We start from the raw sequence: 22,118 nt of genomic DNA on the forward strand, positions 1-22,118 counted from the left end.
CAAAAAATGGGTTGTTTGGCTCTGGTAAATATCCAACCACATGAGAATTTGATTTTTTCTACTCCTCAAAATTTTTGGATCATTAGGTCATTTGCTTCCGCAACATGTTTCAGGCATGCATGTTTGGATCAGTTAGAAGTCCTTTCCTATAAAATTCCACTAAGATTTTTATTAGGGGTTGCACCAATCGAATTTCCCAAACGTGGATAACAAAACCTTGGAGTTCATTTTTAGTGCGTTCTCTTACTTTTATTATAATTTTCAAATTTTTTTGCATAAAATTTTCATTTTGTTATGCCTCATATCTTTTTTTATTACGAGAAAAATGGGAGAGAGAGTTTTGGATCTGAAAAAAAATTTTAACATCCAAAATGGAAAAGCACAAATGCTGAGAGAGATAATTCCAAAAATTATCTGTGATTTTTAAGGATCAGCAAAAAGTGGGTTGTTTGGCTCTGGTAAATATCCAACCACTTGAGAATTTGATTTTTTCTACTCCTTGAAATTTTTGGATCATTAGGTCAATTGCATCCGCAACATGTTTCTGGCATGCATGTCCACCACATTTAAAGCATGTTTGGATCAGTTAGAAGTCCTTTCCTATAAAATTCCACCAAGCTTTTTATTAGGGGTTGAACCAGTCGAATTTCCCAAACGTGGATAACAAAACCTTGGAGTTCATTTTTAGTGCCTTCTCTTACATTTATTATAATCTTCAAATATTTTTGCATAAAATTTTCATTTTGTTATGCCCCATATCTTTTTTGTTTATGAGAAAAAATGGCAGAGTCAGTTTTGGATCTGAAAAAAAATTTGAACATCCAAAATGGAAATGCACAAATGCTGAGAGAGATAATTCCAAAAAGTATCTGTGATTTTTAAGGATAGGCAAAAAGTGGGTTGTTAGGCTCTGGTAAATATCCAACCACTTGAGAATTTGATTTTTCTACTCCTCAAAATTTTTGGATCATTAGGTAACTTGCATCCGCTACATGTTTCTCGCATGCACGTCCACCACTTTTAAAGCATGTTAGGATCAGTTAGAAGTCCTTTCATATAAAATTCCACCAAGCCTATTATTTGGGTTTGTACTAGTGGAATTTCCCAAACATTGATAACAAAACCATGGAGTTCATTTTTAGTACGTTCTCTTACATTTATTATAATTTTCAAATTTCTTTACATAAAATTTTCATTTTGTTATGCCTCATATCTTTTTTGTTTACGAGAAAAATGGGAGAGTGAGTTTCGGATCTTAAAAAGTTTTGAACATCCAAAATGGAAATGGACAAATGCTGAAAGAGATAATTCCAAAAAGTATCTGTGATTTTTAAGGATAGGCAAAAAGTGGGTGTTTGGCTCTGCTAAATATGCAACCACTTGAGAATTTGATTTTTTCTACTCCATGAAATTTTTTGATCATTAGGTCACTTGCATCCTCTACTTGTTTCTGGCATGCATGTCCACCACATTTAAAGCATGTTAGGATCAGTTAGAAATCCCTTTCCTACAAAATTCCACCAAGATTAGGGGTTGTATTAGTGGAATTTCCCAAACATGGATAACAAAACCTCTGAGTTCATTTTTAGTGCATTCACTTACATTTATTATAGTGTTCAAATTTTTTGGAATACATGAACTCTAAAATTTTCATTTTGTTATGCCTCATATCTTTTTTGTTTACGAGAAAAATGGGAGAGCGAGTTTTGGATCTGAAAAAGAATTTGAACATCCAAAATGGAAATGCAAAAATGCTGAGAGAGATAATTCCAAAAGTATCTGTGATTTTTAAGTATAGGCAAAAAGTAGGTTGTTTGGGTATTGTAAATATCCAACCACTTGAGAATTTGATTTTTTCAACTCCTTGAAATTTTTTGATCATTAGGTCATTTGCCTCCGCAACATGTTTCTGGCATGCATGTCCACCACATTTAAAGCATGTTTAGATCAGTTAGAAGTCCTTTCCTATAAAATTCCACCAAACTTATTATTTGGGGTTGTACTAGGCGAATTTCCCAAATATGGATAACAAAACCTTGGAGTTCATTTTTAGTGCCTTCTCTTACATTTATTATAATTTTCAAATTTTTTTGCATAAAATTTCATTTTGTCATGCCTCATATTTTTTTTGTTTATGAGAAAAATGGAAGAATGTGGTTTGGATCTGAAAAAAAATTTGAACATCCAAAATGGAAATGCACATATGCTGAGAGAGACAATTCCAAAAAGTATCTGTGATTTTTAAGGATAGGCAAAAAGTGGGTTGTTTGGCTCTGGTAAATATCCAACCATTTGAGAATTTGTTTTTTTCTGCTCCTCAAAATTTTTGGATCATTAGGTCATTTGCATCCTCAACATGTTTCTGGCATGCATATCCACCACATTTAAAACATGTTTGGATCAGTTAGAAGTCCTTTCCTATAAAATTGCACAAAGCGTATTTTTAGGGGTTGTACCAGTCGATTTTCCCGAACATGGATAATAAAACCTCTGAGTTCATTTTTAATGCGTTCTCTTACATTTATTATAACTTTAAAATTTCTATGCTTAAAATTTTCATTTTCTTATGCCTCATATCTTTTTTGTTTACGAGAAAAATGGGAGAATGAGTTTTGGATCTGAAAAAAAATTTGAACATCCAAAAAGGAAATGCACAAATGCTGAGATAGATAATTCCAAAAAGTATCTGTGATTTTGAAGGATAGGCAAAAAGTGGGTTGTTTGGCTAATGTAAATATCCAACCACTTGAGAATTTGATTTTTTCTACTCCTCGAAATTTATGGATCATTAGGTCATTTGCATCTGCAACATGTTTCAGGCATGCATGTCCACCACATTTAAAGCATGTTTGGATCAATTAGAAGTCCTTTCCTATAAAATTCCACCAAGCTTTTTATTAGGGGTTGCACTAGTCGAATTTCCCAAACGTGGATAACAAAACCTTGGAGTTCATTTTTAGTGCGCTCTCTTACTTATATTATAATTTTCAAATTTTTTTGCATAAAATTTTCATTTTGTTATGCATCATATCTTTTTTGTTTACGAGAAAAATGGGAGAGTGAGTTTTGGATCTGAGAAAAAATTTGAACATCCAAAATGTAAATACACAAATGCTGAGAGAGACAATTCCAAAAAGTAACTGTGATATTTAAGGATAGGCAAAAAGTGGGTTGTTTGGCTCTGGTAAATATCCAACCACTTGAGAATTTGATTTTTTCTACTCCATGAAATTTTAGGATCATTAGGTCAATTGGATCCGCAATATGTTTCTGGCATGCATGTCTACCACATTTAAAGCATGTTTAGATCAGTTAGAAGTCCATTCTATAAAATTCCACCAAGCTTTTTATTAGGGGTTGAACCAGTCGAATTTCCCAAACGTGGATAACAAAACCTTGGAGTTCATTTTTAGTGCCTTGTCTTACATTTATTATAATTTTCAAATTTTTTTGCATAAAATTTTCTTTTGCTTTTGCCTCATATCTTTTTTGTTTATGAGAAAAATGGGAGAGTGAGTTTTGGATATGAAAAAAAATTTGAACATCCAAAATGGAAATGCACAAATGCTGAGAGAGATAATTCCAAAAAATATATGTGATTTTTAAGGATAGGCAAAGAGTGGGTTGTTTGGCTCTGGTAAATATCCAACCACTTCAGAATTTGATTTTTTCTACTCCTCAAAATTTTTGGATCATTAGGTCATTTGCATCCGCTACATGTTTCTCGCATGCATGTCCACCACTTTTAAAGCATGTTAGGATCAGTTAGAAGTCCTTTCATATAAAATTCCAGCAAGCTAATTATTTGGGTTTGTACTAGTGGAATTTCCCAAACATGGATAATAAAACCTTGTATTTCATTTTTAGTACATTCTCTTACATTTATTATAATTTTCAAATTTTTTTGCACAAAATTTTCATTTTGTTATGCCTTATATCTTTTTTGTTTACGAGAAAAATGGGAGAGTGAGTTTTGCATCTGAAAAAAAATTTGAACATCCAAAATGGAAAAGGGTTGTACTAGTGGAATTTCCCAAACATGTATAACAAAACCTTGGAGTTAATTTTTAGTGCATTCACTTACATTTATTATAGTTTTCAAATTTTTTTTGCATACATAAACTCTAAAATTTTCATTTTGTTCTGCCTCATATCTTTTTTGTTGACGAGAAAAATGGGAGAGTGAGTTTTGGATCTGAAAAAAAATTTGGACATCCGAAATGGAAATGCAAAAATGATGAGAAAGATAATCCCAAAAGGTATCTATGATTTTTAAGGATAGACAAAAAGTGGGTTGTTTGGCTCTGGTAAATATCCAACCACTTGAGAATTTGATTTTTTCTACTTGTTGAATTGTTTGGATCGTTAGGTCATTTGCATCCTCAACATGTTTCTGGCTTGCATGTCCACCACATTTAAAGCATGTTTGGATCAGTTAGAAGTCCTTTACTATAAAATTCCACCAAGGTTATTAGGTGTTTTACCAGTCGAATTTCCCAAACATGGATAACAAAACCTTGGAGTTATTTTTTTGTCCGTTGTCTTACATTTATTATAATTTTCATATTTTTTTGCATAAAATTTTCATTTTGTTATGCCTCATATCTTTTTTGTTTACGAGAAAAATGCGAGAGTGAGTTTTGGATTTGAAAAAAAATTTGAACATCCAAAATGGAAATACACAAATGCTGAGAAAGATAATTCCAAAAAGTATCTGTGATTTTTAAGGATAGGCAAAAAGTGGGTTGTTTGGCTCAGGTAAATATTCAACCACTTGAGAATTTGATTTTTTCTACTCGTTGAATTGTTTGGATCATTAGGTCATTTGCATCCTCAACATGTTTCTGGCATGCATGTCCACCACATTTAAAGCATGTTTGGATCAGTTAGAAGTCCTTTACTATAAAATTCCACCAAGGTTATTATTAGGTGTTTTACCAGTCGAATTTCCCAAACATGGATAACAAAACCTTGGAGTTATTTTTTTTTTCCGTTGTCTTTCATTTATTATAATTTTCAAATTTTTTTGCATAAAATTTTCATTTTGTTTTGCCTCATATCTTTTTTGTTTACGAGAAAAATGCGAGAGTGAGTTTTGGATTTGAAAAACAATTTGAACATCCAAAATGGAAATACACAACTGCTAAGAGAGATAATTCAAAAAAGTATGTGTGATTTTTACAGATAGGCAAAAAGTGGGTTGTTTGGCTCTGCTAAATATCCAACCACCTGAGAATTTGATTTTTTCTACTACTAGAAATTTTTGGATCATTAGGTCATTTGCATCCGCAACATGTTTCTTGCATTCATGTCCACCATATTTAAAGCATGTTAGGATCAGTTAGAAGTCCCTTTCCTATAAAATTCCACCAAGCTTAATATTAGGGGTTGTACTAGTGGAATTTCCCAAACATGTATAACAAAACCTTGGAGTTCATTTTTAGTGCGTTGACTTACATTTATTATAATTTTCAATTTTTTTTAATACATGAACTCTACAATTTTCTTTTTGTTATGCCTCATATCTTTTTTGTTTACGAGAAAAATGGGAGAGTGAGTTTTGGATCTGAAAAAAAATTTGAACAACCAAAAATGAAATGCACAAATGCGGAGAGAGATAATTCTAAAAAGTATCCGTGAATTTTAAGGATAGGCAAAAAGTGGGTTGTTTGGCTCTGGTAAATATCCAACCAGTTGAGAATTTGATTTTTTCTACTCCTTGAAGTTTTTGGATCATTTGGTCACTTGCATCCTCAACATTTTTCTTGCATGCATGTCCACCACATTTAAAGCATGTTAGGATCAGTTAGAAGTCTCTTTCCTATAAAATTCCACCAAGCTTATTATTAGGGGTTGTACTAGTGGAATTTCCCAAACTTGTATAACAAAACCATGGAGTTCATTTTTAGTGCGTTCACTCACATTTATTTTAGTTTTATAATTTTTTTGCACAAAATTTTCATTTTGTTATGCCTCATATCTTTTTTGTTTAAGAGAAAAAAGGGAGAGTAACTTTTGGATCTGAAAAAAAATTTGAACATCCAAAAAGGAAATGCACAAATGCTGAGAGAGATAATTCCAAAAAGTATCTGTGATTTTTAAGGATAGGCAAAAAGTGGGTTTTTTAGCTCCGGTAAATATCCAACCACTTGAGAATTTGATTTTTTTGACTCCTTGAAAGTTTTGGATCATTAGGTCATTTGCGTCCGCAACATGTTTCTGGCTTGCATGTCTACCACATTTAAAGCATGTTAGGATCAGTTAGAAGTCCCTTTCCTATAAAATTCCACCAAGCTTATTATTAGGGGTTGTACTAGTGGAATTTCCAAAACATGTATAACAAACCATGGAGTTCTTTTTTAGTGCGTTCACTTACATTTATTATAGTTTTCAAAAATTTTTGCATAAAATTTTCATTTTTTATGCCTCATATCTTTTTTGTTTACGAGAAAAATGGGAGAGTGAGTTTTGGATCTGAAAAAAAATTTGAACATCCAAAATGGAAATGCACAAATGCTGAGAGAGATAATTCCAACAAGTATCTGTGATTTTTAAGGATAGGCAAAAAGTGGGTTGTTTGGCTCTGGTAAATATCCAACCACTTGAGAATTTGATTTTTTCTTCTGCCTGAAATTTTTGGATCACTAAGTCACTTGCATCCTCAGCATGTTTCTGGCATGCATGTCCCTCACATTTAAAGTATGTTAGGATCAGTTAGAAGTCCCTTTCTTATAAAATTCCAACAAGCTTATTATTAGGGGTTGTACTAGTGGAATTTCCCAAACATGGAAAACAAAACTTCTGAGTTCATTTTTAGTGCGTTCACTTACATATATTATAGTTTTCAATTTTTTTTGAATATTGAACTCTAGAATTTTCATTTTGTTATGCCTCATATCTTTTTTGTTTACGAGAAAAATGGGAGATTGAGTTTTGGATCTGAAAAAACATTTTAACATCTAAAATTGAAATGCACAATTGCTGAGAGAGATAATTCCAAAAAGTATCTGTGATGTTTATGGATAGGTAAAAAGTGGGTTGTTTGGCTCCGATAAATATCCAACCACTTGAGAATTTGATTTTTTCTTCTCCTTGAAATTTTTAGATGATTAGGTCCGTTGCATCTTCAACATGTTTCTCGCATGCATCTCCACCACATTTAAAGCATGTTAGGATACTTTAGAAGTCCCTTTCCTATAAAATTCCACCAAACTTATTATAAGGGGTTGTACTAGTGGAATTTCCCAAGCATGGATAACAAAACCTTGGACTTCATTTTTAGTGCGTGAAAATTGTTTCTTCACTTACATTTATTATTGTTTTCAGAATTTTTTGCATACCTATACTCTAAAATTTTCATTTTGTTGTGTGATCTATTTGCCTTATCATTTTTGTTTACGATAAAAATGGGAAAGTGAAAACTCAAATTTGGATTTGAAAAAAAATTCAACATCCTTAATGGAAATGCACAAATGCTGAGAGAGATAATTCCAAAAAGTATCAGTGATTTTTTAAGGATTGTAAACTCTTTTATTTTAATTTTTTATATATTGTGGGTTCGCTATCATTGGAAGAGAGGGGAGGCACTTTTATCTAAGTGTTTACTCCCAAACCATAAGTCATTTCTAACTAAAATTATAGCCATTACACATCATTAATCTATCAAAACATTCATGATGATTTATGATTGTTAGGTGCGCTTTTTGTAAAATAGGCAAAACGTGGGTTGTTGGGCTCTGGTCCACACGTTAACTTGAGAATTCAACTTTTTGTAGTCGAATTTTTTCGATCATTAGGTCATAAGCATCTTCAACATGTTTCTGGCATGCATATCCACCACATTTAAAACATGTTAGGATCAATTAGAAATCTCTTTCTTATAAAATTCCACCAAGCAATTAGGGGTTGTACTAGTGGAATTTCCCAAACATGAGTTACAAAAAAACTTTGGTGTTCATTTTTGGTGCAAGAAAGAATTTCCTACACTTACATTTATTATTGTTTTCAAAAGTTTTTGCATACTTAAACTCTAAAATTTTCATTTTGTCTTGTGATCAATTTGCCTTATCATTTTTGCTTACGACAGAAATGGGAGAGTGAAAACTAAACTTTGAATTGGAAAAAAAATTTAACATCCAACATGGAAATGTACAAATGCTGAGAGAGATAATTTCTAAAAGTATATGTGATGTTTTAAGGATTGTAAACTCGTTTAGTTTTTTTTATATATTTTGGGTTTCGCAATCATTGGAAGAGGGGGGAGGCATTTTTATCTTAGTGTTGACTCCCAAACCATAAGTTATTTGTAACTAAAACTATAGCCGTCAAAAATCATTAATCGATCAAAACATTCACGATGATCAATTATTGTTAGGCCTGCTTTTTGTAAAATGGGCAAGTAGTGGGTTGTTGGGCTCATGTCCACACGTTAACTTTAGCATTCAAAATTTTCTACTCCTTGAAAATTTAGGATCATTAGAACATTAGCATCTTCACCATGTTTCTGGCATGCAAAACCACCACATTTGAAACATGTTAGGATCAATTAGAAATCTCTTTCTTATAAAATTCCACCAAGCTTTTAGGGGTTGTACTAGTGGAATTTCCCAAACATGGGTAATAAAACATTGGCATTCATTTTTGTTGTGTCAAAATTGTTTCTTCAGTTACATTTATTATTCTATTCAAATATTTTTGTATACATAAACTCTAAAATTTTCATTTTGTTGTGTGTTCTATTTGCCTGATCATTTTTGTTTACGAAAAAAAATGGGAGAGTGAAAACACAAGTTTGGATGATAAAAAAAATTGAACATCCTAAATGGAAATGCACAATTGCTGATAGAGAAAATTCCAAAAAATATAAGTGATTTTTTAAGGATTGTAAACTCTTTTAGTTTTTTTTATATATTTTGGGTTTCCCAATCATCGGAAGAGGGGGGAGGCATTTTTATCTATGTATTGACTCCCAAACCATAAGTCATTTCTAACAAAAATTATAGCCGTTACACATCATTAATCGATCAAAACATTCATGATATCTATGATTGGTAGATCCGCTTTTCGTAAAATAGGCAAAAAGTGGGTTTTTAAGCTCTGGTCCACACGTTAACTTGAGAATTCAACTTTTTCTACTCCTTGAAATATTTGGATCATTAGGTCATTAGCATTTTCAACATGTTTCTGGCATGCATATCCACCACATTTAAAACAGGTTAGGATCAATTAGAAATCTCTTTCTTAAAAAATTCCACCAAGCTATTAGGGCATGTACTAGAGGAATTTCCCAAACATGGGTAACAAAACTTTAGTGTTCATTTTTGGTGCGTGAAAAAATTTTATTCACCTACATTTATTATTGTTTTCAAATTTTTTTTGCATACATAAACTCTAAAATTTTCATTTTGTTGTGAGATCTATTTGCCTTATCTTTTTTGTCTACTACAAAAATGGGATAGTGAAAACTCATGTTTGGATTAGAAAAAAAATTAAACATCCAAAATGGAAATGCACAAATGATGAGAGAGATAATTCCAAATAGTATATGTGATTTTTTAAGGATTGTAAGCTCTTTAAGTTTTTTTTTATATATTTTGGGTTTCACAATCATTGGAAGAGCCGGAGGCATTTTTTTCAAAGTGTTGACTCCAAAAACATAAGTCATTTCTAACTAAAATTATAGCCGTTACACATCATTAATCGATCAAAACATTCACGATGATCTATGATTGTTAGATCCATTTTTCGTAAAATCAAAAAGTAGGTTGTTGGGCTCTGGTCCACACGTTAACTTGAGAATTCAACTTTTTGTACTGCTTGAAATTTTTGGATCATTTGGTCATTAACATCTTCAACATGTTTCTGGCATGCGTATCCACCACATTTAAAACATGTTAGGATCAATTAGAAATCTCTTTCTTACAAAATTCCAGCAAGATATTAAGGGTTGTCCTAGTGGAATTTCCCAACATTGGGTAACAAAACATTGGTGTTCATTTTTAGTGCGTGAAAATTTTTTCTTCACTTTACATTTATTTTTGTTTTCAATTTTTTATGCATACATAAACTCTTAAATTTTCATTTTGTTGCGTGATCTATTTGCCTTATCGTTTTTGTTTACGACAAAAATGGGAGAGTGAAAATTCAAGTTTGGATTAGAAAAAAAGTTGAACATCCAATATGGAAATGCACAAATGCTGAGAGAGATAATTCCGTAAAGTATCTATGATTTTTTAAGGATTGTAAACTCTTTTAGTTTTTTTTTATATATTTTGGGTTTCACAATCATCTGAAGAGGGGGGAGGGGGGTGGCATTTTTATCTTAGTGTTGACTCCCAAACCATAAGTGATTTCTAACTAAAATTATAGCCGTTACATATCATTAAACGATCAAAAGATTCACGATGATCTAGGATTGTTAGGTCCGCTTTTTGTAAAATAGGCATAAAGTGGGTTGTTGGGCTCTGGTCCACACCTTGACTCTAGAATTCAACTTTTTCTACTCCATGAAATTTTGGGATCATTAGGTCATTAGCATCTTCAACATGTTTCTGGCATGCTTATCCACCTCATTTAAAACATGTTAGGATAAATTAGAAATCTCATTCTTATAAAATTCCACAAAGCTATTAGGGGTTGTACTAGTGGAATTTCCCAAACATGGGTAAAAAAACTTTGGTGTTCATTTTTGGTGAGTGAAAAAATTTCCTTCACTTACATATATTACTGTTTTCAATTTTTTTTGCATACATAAACTCTAAAATTTTCATTTTTTTGTGTGATCTATTTGCCTTATCGTTTTTGTTTACGACAAAAATGGGAGAGTGAAAACTCAAGTTTGGATTAGAAAAAAAATTGAACATCTAAAATGGAAATGAACAAATGATGAGAGAGATAATTCCAAAAAGTATCTGTGATGTTTTAAGGATTGCAAACTCTTTTAGTTTTTTTTTATATATTTTGGGTTTCGCAATATTCAGAAGAGGGGGGAGGCATTTTTATCTAAGTGTTGACTCCCAAACCATAAGTCATTTCTAACTAAAATTATAGCCGTAACAAATCATTAATCGATCAAAACATTCACGAGGATCTATGATTGTTAGATCCGATATTCGTAAAATAGGCAAAAAGTGGGTTGTTGGACTCTGGTCCACATGTGAACTTGAGAATTCAACTATTTCTACTGCTTGAAATTTTTGGATCATTAGGTTATTAGCATCTTCAACATGTTTCTAGCATGCATATCCCTCACATTTAAAATATATTAGGATCAATTAGAAATCTTTTCTTATAAAATTCCACCAAGCTATTAGGGGTTGTACTAGTGGAATTTCCCAAACATGGGTAACAAAACTTTAGCGTTTATTTTTTGTGCGTGAAAATTGTTTCTTCACTTACATTTATTATTGTTTTCAAAATTTTTTGCATACCTAAACTCTAAAATTTTCTTTTTGTTGTGTGATCTTTTTGCCTTATCGTTTTTGTTTACGATAAAAATGGAATAGTGAAAACTCAAATTTGGATTTGAAAAAAAATTCAACATCCTTAATAGAAATGAACGAATGCTGAGAGAGATAAATCCAAAAAGTATCAGTGATTTTTTAAGGATTGAACACTCTTTTATTTTTTTTATATATTTTGGGTTTCGCTATCATTGGAAGAGGGGGGACGCATTTTTATCTATGTGTTGACTCCCAAGCCATAAGTCATTTCTAAGAAAAATTATAGCCTTTACACATCATTAATCGATCAAAACATTCACGATATCTATGATTGGTAGATCCGCTTTTCGTAAAATAAGCAAAAAGTGGGTTTTTAAGCTCTGGTCCACACGTTAACTTGAGAATTCAACTTTTTCTACTCCTTGAAATTTTTGGATCATTAGGTCATTAGCATTTTCAACATGTTTCCTGCATGCATATCCATCACATTTAAACCAGGTTAGGATCAATTAGAAATCTCTTTCTTATAAAATTCCACCAAGCTATTAGGGGTTGTACTAGAGGAATTTCCCAAACATGGGTAACAAACCTTTGGTGTTCATTTTTGGTGTGTGAAAAATTTTATTCACCTACATTTATTATTGTTTTCAAATTTTTTTTGCATACATAAACTCTAAAATTTTCATTTTGTTGTGAGATCTATTTGCCTTATCTTTTTTGTCTATAACAAAAATGGGATAGTGAAAACTCATGTTTGGATTAGAAAAAAAATTGGACATCCAAAATGGAAATGGACAAATGATGAGAGAGATAATTCCAAAAAGTATCTGTGATTTTTTAAGGATTGTAAACTCTTTATGTTTTTTTTATATATTTTGGGTTTCGCAATCATTGGAAGAGGGGGGAGGCATTTTTTTCAAAGTGTTGACTCCAAAACCATAAGTCATTTCTAACTAAAATTATAGCCGTTACACATCATTAATCGATCAAAACATTCACGATGATCTATGATTGTTAGATCCGTTTTTCGTAAAATAGGCAAAAAGTTGGTTGTTGGGCTCTAGTCCACACTTTAACTTGAGAATTCAACTTTTTGTACTGCTTGAAATTTTTGGATCATTAGGTCATTAGCATCTTCAACATGTTTCTAGCATGCATCTCCAACACATTTAAAACATGTTAGGATCAATTAGAAGTCTCTTTCTTATAAAATTCCAGCAAGATATTAGGGGTTGTCCTAGTGGAATTTCCCAAACATGGGTAACAAAACATTAGTGTTCATTTTTAGTGCGTGAAAATTTTTTCTTCACTTTATATTTATTATTGTTTTCAAATTTTTTTGCATACATAAACTCTTAAATTTTCATTTTGTAGCGTGATCTATTTGCCTAACCGTTTTTGTTTACGAAAAAAATGGGAGAGTGAAAACTCAAGTTTGGATTAGAAAAAAAATTGAACATCCAAAATGGAAATGCACAAATGCTGAGAGAGATAATTCCAAAAAGTATCTATGATTTTTTTAGGATTTTAAACTCTTTTAGTTTTTTTTATATATTTTGGGTTTCACAATCATCTGAAGAGGGGGGTGGCATTTTTATCTAAGTGTTGACTCCCAAACCATAAGTCATTTCTAACAAAAATTATAGCCGTTACACATCATTAATCAATCAAAACATTTGCAATGATCAATGATTGTGAGGACCGCTTTTTTAAAAATAGGCAAAAAGTGGGTTGTTGGACTCTGGTCCACACGTTAACTTGAGAATTCAACTTTTTCTACGCCTTGAAAGTTTTTGATCATTAGGTTATTAGAATCTTCAGCATGTTTTTGGCATGCATATCCACCGCATTTTAAATATGTGAGGATCAATTAGAAACCTCTTTCTGATAAAATTCCACCAAGCTATTAGGGGTTGTACTAGTGGAATTTTCCAAACATGGGTAACAAAACAATGGTGTTCATTTTTTGTGCGTGAAAAAATTTTCTTCACTTACATTTATTGTAGTTTTCAAATTTTTTTCATACATAAACTCTATAATTTTCATTTTGTTGCGTGATCTATTTGCCTTATTGTTTTTGTTTACGACAAAAATGGGAGAGTGAAAACTATAGTTTGGATTAGAAAAAAAATTGAACATCGAAAATGGAAATGTACAAATGCTGAGAGATATAGTTTCAAAAATTATCTAAGATTATGAAGGATTGTAAACTCTTTAAGTTTTTTTTTATATATTTTTAGTTTTGCAATCATCTGAAGACGGGGGAGACATTTTTATCTAAGTGTTGACTCCCAAACAATAAGTCATTTCTAACTAAAATTATAGCCGTTACACATCATTAATCGATCAAAACATTCACGATGATCTATGATTGTTAGCTCCATTTTTCATAAAATAGGAAAAAAGTGGGTTGTTGGGCTCTGGTCCACACGTTAACTTGAGAATTCAACCTTTTCTACTCCTTGAAATTTTTAGATCATTAGGTCATTAGTATCTTCAACATGTTTCTGGCATGCATATCCACCACATTTCAAACATGTTAGAATCAATTAGAAATCTCTTTGTTATAAAATTCCACCAAGCTAATATTCCCAAACATGGGTAACAAAACTTTGGTGTTCATTTTATGTGCGTGGAAAAATTTTCTTCAGTAACATTTATTATTATTTTTTAATTTTTTTGCATACATAAACTCTAAAATTTTCATTTTGTTGTGTGATCTATTTGCCTTATCTGGGAGAATGAAAACTCAATTTTGGATTAGAAAAAAAATTGAACATCCAAAATGGAATTGCACAAATGCCGAGAGAGATAATTCCCAAAATTATCTGTGATTTTTTATTGATTGTAAAATCTTTTAGTTTTTTTATATATTTTGGGTTTCGCAATAATCGAAAGAGGGGGGAGGCATTTTTATCTAAGTGTTCACTCCCAAACCATAAGTCATTTCTAACAAAAATTATAGCCGTTACACATCATTAATCGATCAAAACATTCACGATGATCAATGATTGTTAGGTCCGCTTTTTGTAAAATAGGCAAAAAGTGGGTCGTTGGGCTCTAGTCCACACGTTAACTTGAGAATTCAACTTTTTCTACTCGAAAATTTTGGATCATTAGGTCATTAGCATCTTCAACATGTTTCCGGCATGCATATCCACCACATTTAAAATGTGTTAGGATCAATTAGAAATATCTTTCTTATAAAATTCCACCAAGCTATTAGGGGTTGTACTAGTGGAATTTCCCTAACAAGGGTAACAAAACTTTGGTGTTCATTTTAGGTGCGTGAAAAAATTTTCTTCACCTACATTTATTATTGTTTTTAAATTTTTTTTGCATACATACAATCAAAAAATTTAATTTTGTTGTGTGATCTATTTGCCTTATCGTTTTTGTTTACGACAAAAATGGGAGAGTGAGTTTTGGATTGGAAAAAAAATTGTACATCCAAAATGGAAATTCACAAATGCTGAGAGAGATAATTCCAAATAGTATCTGTGATTTTTTAAGGATTGTAAACTCTTTTAGTTTTTTTTATATATTTTGGGTTTCGCAATCATCTGAAGAGAAGGGAGGCAGGCATATTTATCTAAGTGTTGACTCCCGAACCAGAAGTCATTTTTAACTAAAATTATAGCCGTTACACATCATTAATCGATCAAAACATTCGTGATGATCTATGATTGTTAGGTCCGGTTTTTATAAAATAGGCAAAAATTGGGTTGTTGGGCTTTGGTCGACACTTTAATTTGAGAATTAAACTTTTTCTACTCCATGAAATGTTTTGGATCATTAGCTCATTTGCATATTCAACATGTTTCTGGCATGCATATCCACCACATTTAAAACATGTTAGGATCAATTAGAAATCTCTTTCTTATAAAATTCCTCCAAGCTATTAGGGGTTGTACTAGTGGAATTTCCCAAACATGGGTAACCAAACTTTGGTGTTCATTTTTGGTACATGAAAAAATTTTCTTCACTTACATTTATTATTGTTTTCAATTTTTTTTGCATACATAAACTCTAAAATTTTCATTTTGTTGTGTGATCTTTTTGCCTTATCCTTTTTGTTTACGACAAAAATGGGAGAGTGAAAACTCAAGTTTGGATTAGAAAAAAAATTGAACATCCAAAATGGAAATGCACAAATGTAGAGGGAGATAATTCCGAAAAGTATCTATGATTTTTTAAGGATTGTAAACTCTTTTAGTTTATTTTATATATTTTGGGTTTCGCAATCATCGGAAGAGGGGGGAGGGCCTTTTTATCTAAGTGTTGACACCCAAACCATATATCATTTCTTACTAAAATTATAGCCGTTTCACATCATTAATCGATCAAACAATTCACAATGATCTATGATTGTTAGGTCCGCTTTTGGTAAAATACGCAAAAAGTGGGTTCTTAGGCTCTGGTCTACACGTTAACTTGAGAATTCAACCTTTTCTACTCCTTGAAATTTTTGAATCATTAGGTCATTAGCATCTTAAACATGTTTCTGGCATGCATATCCACCACATTTAAAACATGTTAGGATCAATTAGAAAGTCTTTCTTATAAAATTCCATCATGCTAATAGGGGTTGCACTAGTGGAATTTCCACAACATTGGTAACAAAATTTTGGTGTTCATTTTTGGTGTGTAAAAAAATTTCCCTCACTTGCATATATTATTGTTTTATAAGTTTTTTTGCAAACATAAATTCTAAAGAATTTATTTTGTTGTCATATCTATTATCCTTATCTTTTTTTTTTTTACAACAAAAATGGGAGAGTGAAAACTCAAGTTTGGATTAGAAAAAAAAATTGAACATCCAAAATGGAAATGCACAAATGATGAGAGAGATAATTCCAAAAACAATCTGTGATTTTTTAAGGATTTTAAACTCTTTTAGTTTGTTTTTATATATTTTGAGTTTCGCAATCATCTGAAGACGAGGGAGGCATTTTTATCTAAGTTTTGACTCCCAAACCATAAGTCATTTCTAACTAAAATTATACACGGTACACATCATTAATCGATCAAAACATTCACCATGATCTATGATTGTAAGGTCCGCTTTTTTTAAAATAGGCAAAAAGTGGGTTCTTAGGATTTGGTTCACACGTTAACTTGTGAATTCAACATGTTTCTGGCATCAAAAATGGAAATGCACAAATGCTGATAGAGATAATTCAATAAAGTATCTGTGATTTTTTCAGGATTGTAAACTCTTTTAGTTTTTTTTATATATTTTGGGTTTCGCAATCATCGGAAGAGGGGGGAGGCATTTTTATCTAAGTGTTGACTCCCAAACCATAAGTCATTTCTAACTAAAATTATAGCCGTTACACATTTTTAATCGATCAAAACATTAACGATGATCTATGATTGTTAGGTCCGCTTTTTGTAAAATAGGCAAAAAGTGGGTTGTTTGGCTCTGGTCCACACGTTAACTTGAGAATTCAATTTTTTCTACTCCTTGAAATTTTTGGATCATTAGGTCATTAGCATCTTCAACATGTTTCTGGCATGCATATGCACCACATTTAAAACATGTTAGGATCAAATAGAAATCTCTTTCTTATAAAATTCCAACAAGATATTAGGGGTTCTACTAGTGGAATTTCCCTAACATGGGTAACAAACTTTGGTGTGCATTTTTTATGGGTGATAGAAATTTATTCACTTACATTTATTATTTTTTAAAAATGTTTTTGCCTACCTAAACTCTTAAATTTTCATTTTTTTGTGTGATTTATTTGCCTGATTGTTTTTGTTTGCGACAAAAGTGGGAGAGTGAAAACTCAAGTTTGGATTAGAAAAAAATTAAACATCCAAAATGGAAATGTACAAATGCTGAGAGTAATAATTCCAAAAAGTAACAGTGATTTTTTAAGTAATGTAAACTCTTTTAGTTTTTTTTTATATATTTTGGGTTTTGAAATCATCAGAAGAGGGGGGAGGAATTCTTATCTAAGTGTTGACTCCCAAACCATAAGTCATTTCTAACTAAAATTATAGCCGTTATAAATCATTAACCGATCAAAACACTCACGATGATCTATGATTGTTAGGTCCGCTTTTTTTAAAATAGGCAAAAAGTGGGTTGGTGGGCTCTGGTCCACAGGTTAACTTGAGAATTCAACTTTTTCCACACCTTGAAATTTCATGATCATTAAGGTCATTAGCATCATCAACATGTTTCTGGCATGCATATCCACCACATTTAAAACGTTTTAGGATCAATTAGAAATCTCTTTCTTACAAAATTCCACCAAGCTATTAGGGGTTGTACTAGTGGAATTTCCCAAACATGGGTAACAAAACATTGGTGTTCATTTTTAGTGAGTGAAAAAAATATCTTACTTACTTTTATTTTTTATTTTAAAATTTTTTTGCATACATAAACTCTAAAATTTTCATTTTGTTGTGTGATCTATTTGCTTTATCGTTTTTGTTTACGAAAAAAATGGGAGAGTGAAAACTCAAGTTTGCATTAGAAAAAAAATTGAACATCCACAATGGAAAAGCGCAAATGCTGAGAGTGATAATTACAAAAGGTATCTGTGATTTTTTACGGATTTTAAAGACTTTTTGTTTTTTTTTATATATTTTGGGTTTTGCTATCATCGAAAGAGGGCGGAGGCATTTTTATCTAAGTGTTAACTCCCAAACCATAAGCATTTCTTACTAAAATTATAGCCGTTACACATCATTAATCGATCAAAACATTCATGATGATCTATGATTGTTAGGTCCGCTTTTTGTAAAATAGGCAAAAAGTGGATTGTTGGGCTCAACTCGACACGTTAACTTGAGAATTCAACATTTTCTACTCCTTGAAATTTTTTGATCATTAGGTCATTAGCATCTTCAACATGTTTCTGGCATGCATATCCACCACATTTAAAACATGTTATGATCAATTAGATATCTCTTTCATATAAAATTCCACCTAGATATTAGGGGTTTTACCGGTGGAATTTCCCAAACACTGGTAACAAAACTTTGGTGTTCCTTTTTGTTGCGTGAAAAAAATTTCTTCACTAACATTTATTATTGTTTTCAAATTTTTTTGCATACATAAACTCTAAAATTTTCATTTTGTTGCCTAATCTGTTTGCCTTATCGTTTTTGTTTACGACAAAAATGGGAGAGTGAAAACTCAAGTTTGGATTAAAAAAAAATATAACATCCAAAATGGAAATGTACAAATGCTGAGAGGGATAATTCCAAAAAGTATCTGTGATTTTTAAAGGATTGTAAACTCTTTTAGGTTTTTTTATATATTTTGGGTTTCACAATCATCGGAAGAGGGGGGAGGAATTTTTATCTAAGTGTTGACTCCCAAACCATAAGTCATTTCTAACTAAAATTATAACCGTTACACATAATTAATCGATCAAAACATTCACGATGATCTATATTTGTTAGGTCCGCTTTTTGTAAAATAGGCAAAAAGTGGGTTGTTGGGCTTTGGTCCACACGTTAACTTGACAATTCAACTTTTTCTACTCGAAATTTTTGGATCATTAGGTCATTAGCGTCTTCAAGATGTTTCTTGCGTGCATATCCACCACATTTAAAACATGTTAGGATCAATTAGAAATCTCTTTCTTATAAAATTCCACCAATCTATTAGGGGTTGTACTAGTGGCATTTCTCAAACATGCGTAACAAAACTTTGGTGATCATTTTTAATGCGTGAAAATTTTTTCTTCACTTACAATTATTTTTGTTTTCCATTTTTTTTGCATACATGAACTCTAAAGTTTTCATTTTGTTGTGTGATCTATTTGCCATATCGTTTTTGTTTAGGAAAAAAATGGGAGAGTGAAAACTCAAGTTTGGATTAGAAAAAAAATTGAACATCCAAAATGGAAATGTAAAAATGCTGAGAGAGATAATTCCAAAAAGTATATAGATTTTTTAAGGATTGTAAACTCTTTTATTTTTATTTTTTATATTTTGGGTTTCCCAATCATCAGAAGAGGGGGGAGGCATTTTTTATCTAAATGTTGACTCCCAAACCATAAGTTATTTCTAACTAAAATTATAGCCGTTACACCCGCTTTTTGTAAAATAGGCAAAATGTTGGTTTTTGGGCTCTGGTCCACACGTTAACTTGAGAATTCAATTTTTTCTACTCCTTGAAATTTTTGGATCATTAGGTCTATAGCTTCTTCAACATGTTTCTGGCATGCATATCCACCACATTTAAAACATGTTAGTATCAATTAGATATCTCTTTCTTATAAAATTCCACCTAGCTATTAGGGGTGTTACCATTGGAATTTCCCAAATAAGGGTAACAAAACTTTGGTGTTCCTTTTTTTTGCGTGAAAAAAATTTCTTCACTTACATTTATTATTTTTTTCAGATTTTTTTGCATACATAAACTCTAAAATTTTCATTTGGTTGAGTGATCTATTTGCCTTATCGTTTTTGTTTACGACAAAAATGGGAGAGTGAAATCACAAGTTTGGATTAGAAAAAAAAATGAACATCCAAAATGGAATTGTACAAATGCTCAGAGAGATAATTCCAAAATTATCTGTGATTTTTTAAGGATTGTAAGCTCTTTTAGGTTTTTTTATATATTTTGGGTTTCGCAATCATCGGAAGAGGGGGGAGGCATTTTTATCTAAGTGTTGAATCCCAAACCATAAGTCATTTCTAACTAAAATTATAGCCGTTACACATCATTAATCGATCAAAACATTCACGATGATCTATATTTTTTAGGTCCGCTTTTTGTAAAATAGGCAAAAAGTGGGTTGTTGGGCTCTGGTCCACACGTTAACTTGACAATTCAACTTTTTCTACTCAAATTTTTTGGATCATTAAGTCATTAGCATCTTCAACATGTTTCTTGCGTGCATATCCACGACATTTAAAACATGTTAGGATCAACTAGAAATCTCTTTCTTATAAAATTCCACCAAGCTATTAGGGGTTGTACTAGTGCTATTTCCCAAACATGGGTAACAAAACTTTGGTGATCATTTTTAATGGGTGAAATTTTTTTCTTCACTTACATTTATTATTGTTTTCAATTTTTTTTTTTGCAAACATAAACTCTAAAATTTTCATTTTTTAGTGTGATCTATTTGCCATATCGTTTTTGTTTACGACAAAAATGCGAGAGTGAAAACTAAAGTTTGGATTAGAAAAAAATTGAACGTCCAAAATGGAAATGTAAAAATGCTGAGAGAGATAATTCTAAAAAGTATCTATGATTTTTTAAGGATTTTAAACTCTTTTAGTTTTTTTTTTATATTTTGGGTTTCCCAATCATTGGAAGAGGGGGGAGGCATTTTTATCTAAGTGTTGACAATCAAACCATAAGTCACTTCTAACTAAAATTATAGCCGTTCCACATCATTAATCGATCAAAACATTCACGATGATCTATGATTGTTAGGTCCGCTTTTTGTAAAATAGGCAAAATGTTGGTTGTTGGGCTCTGGTCCACACGTTAACTTGAGAATTCAATTTTTTCTACTCAAAATTTTTTGATCATTAGGTCATTAGCTTCTTCAACATGTTTCTGGCATGCATATCCACCACATTTAAAATATTTTAGGATCAATTAGAATTCACTTTCTGATAAAATTCCACCAAGCTATTAGGGGTTGTACTAGTGGAATTTCCCAAACATTGGTAACAAAACTTTGGTGTTCATTTTTGGAGCGTGACAAAATTTTCTTCACTTAAATTTGTTATTGTTTTCTCATTTTTTTGCATACATAAGCTCTAATATTTTCATTTGGTTGTGTGGTCTATTTGCCTTATCGTTTTTGTTTACGACAAAAATGGGAGAGTGAAAACTCAAGTTTGGATTAGAAAAAAATTGAACATCCAAAATGGAAATACACAAATGATGAGAGAGATAATTCCAAAAAGTATCTATGATTTTTTAAGGAATGTAAACTCTTTTAGTTTTTTTTATATATTTTGGGTTTCGTAATCATCGGAAGAGGGGGGAGGCATTTTTATCTAAGTGTTGACTCCCAAACCATAAGTCATTTCTAACTAAAATTATAGCCGTTACACATCATTAATCGATCAAAACATTCACGATGATCTATATTGGTTAGATCCTCTTTTTGTAAAATAGGCAAAAACTGGGTTGTTGGGTTCTGGTCCACACGTTAAGTTGACAGTTCCACTTCTTCTACTCGAAATTTTGGGATCATTAGGTCATTAGCATCTTCAACATGTTCCTTGCGTGCATATCCACTACATTTAATTGATGTTAGGATCAATTAGAAATATCTTTCTTATAAAATTCCACCAAGCTATTAAGGGTTGTAGTAGTTGCATTTCCCAAACATGGGTAACAAAACTTTGGTGATAATTTTTAATGCGTGAAAATTTTTTCTTCACTTACATTTATTACTGTTTATATTTTTTTGCAAACATAAACTCTAAAATTTTCATTTTGTTGTGTGAACTATTTTCCATATCATTTTTGTTTGCAACAAAAATAGGAGAGTGAAAACTCAAGTTTGGATTAGAAAAAAAATTGAACGTCTAAAATGGATTGTACAAATGCTGATAGAGATAATTCCAAAAAGTATCTATGATTTTTTAAGGATTGTAAACTCTTTTAGTTTTTTTTTTATATTTTGGGTTTCCCAATCATCGGAAGAGGGGGGAGGTATTTTTATCTAAGTGTTGACTCCC

Source organism: Aristolochia californica, unplaced genomic scaffold (assembly GCF_029961685.1).
Source record: "Aristolochia californica isolate CCGP_79_NKW_82.1479 unplaced genomic scaffold, dmAriCali1.0.hap1 SCAF_8, whole genome shotgun sequence".
Classification (NCBI taxonomy): Eukaryota; Viridiplantae; Streptophyta; class Magnoliopsida; order Piperales; family Aristolochiaceae; genus Aristolochia; species Aristolochia californica.